Source organism: Herpailurus yagouaroundi, unplaced genomic scaffold, assembly GCF_014898765.1.
Source record: "Herpailurus yagouaroundi ecotype Mexico unplaced genomic scaffold, PumYag 67556, whole genome shotgun sequence".
Taxonomy (NCBI): Eukaryota; Metazoa; Chordata; class Mammalia; order Carnivora; family Felidae; genus Herpailurus; species Herpailurus yagouaroundi.
The window spans coordinates 876,145-877,731 of record NW_024420362.1 but is presented as its reverse complement, the minus strand read 5'-3'; positions in this window follow the sequence as shown (position 1 = coordinate 877,731).

Below are 1,587 nucleotides of genomic sequence, written 5' to 3'. Positions count from 1 at the left end.
ACTGCGCCACCCAGGCGCCCCACTACCACACATTTAAAGAAGAGTTAAGTTCTTTATAGATTTTGGAAACTAGCCCTTTATTGAATATGTCATTTGCAAATATCTTCTCTCATTCTGTATGTTACCTTTTAGTTTTGTTGATGGTTTCCTTTGCTGTGCAGAAGCTTTTTATCTTGAATAAGTTCCAATAGTTTATTTTTGCTTTTGTTCCCCTTGCCTCCAGAATGTGCTTAGTAAGAAGTTGCTCTGGCCAAGGTCAAAGAGTTTTCTGCTTGTATTTTACTCTAGGATTTTGATGTTTTCCTGTCTCACATTTAGGTCTTTCATCCATTTTGAATTTATTTTTTATATGGTGTAATAAAGTGGTCCAGTGTCATTCTTCTTCATGTTGCTGTCAAGTTTTCAAAATCTATTAAAAATTTATCAAACTCAACACCCCCAAAATAAATAATGCAGGTAAGAAATAGGCAGAAAACATGAACAGATGTTTCTCAAAAGAAGACATACAAATGGCCCACAGACATTAAAAAATGCTCAATATCAGTTATCATCAGAGATCACAAATCAAAACTACAATGAGATACCCTCCCCCCACACACCTGTCAAATGGTTAAAATTAACAACTCAGGAAAAAAAATAGGTGTTGGTGAGAAAGGGGAAATGCTACTTACACCTGTGATGAGAATGTAAACTGTTGCAGCCCCTCTAGATAACAGTATGGAGATTCCTCAAAAAGTTAAAGATAGAAGAACCCTATAAGCCAGAAATTGCACTACTAGGTGTTTACCAAAATGATAGAAAATACTAATTCAAACAGACATATGCATATCAATGTTATTAGTAGCACTATCAACAATAGCCAAATTATGGAAAAGCCCAAATGTCCATTGACTGAAGAATGGATAAAGAAGATGTGGTATATATACAATAAAGTTTATCAAAAAGAATGACTTCTTGCTATTTGCAACAATGTGGATGTAGCTAGAGTGTATCATGCTAAGCAAAGTAAATCAGTCAGAGCAAGACAAATGCCATATATTTCACTCATATGTGGTATTTAAGAATGAAAATGGATGAACACATTAGAAGGGATAGGAAAATAAAATTAGATAAAAACAAGGGGGGTAAACCACAAGAGACTCTTAACTATAGAGAACAAATAGGGTTGCTAGATGAGAGTTTGGTGGATGGACTGGCTAAATGGGTAATGACATTACAGAGGGCTCTCATGATAAGCACTGGTGTTATATATAAATGATAAATCACTAACTTCTACTCCTGAAATCAATAAAAAAACATAAAGAAGTGTTAATACCTAGTCTTTTCAAACTGTTTCAAAAAATAGAAATGGAAGGAAAACTTCCAAACTCATTCTATGAGACCAGGTTTACCTTGATTCCAAAACCAGACAAAGACCCCACTAATAGGGGAATGGAGGCCAACATTTCTAATGAAACTGAAAGCAAAAATTCTCAATAAGATACTAGCAAATCAAATCCAATGGTACATTAAAATAATTATTCATCATCAAGTGGGATTTATTCTTGGGCTGCAGGGTTTGTTCAATATTCACAAGTTAATCAACGT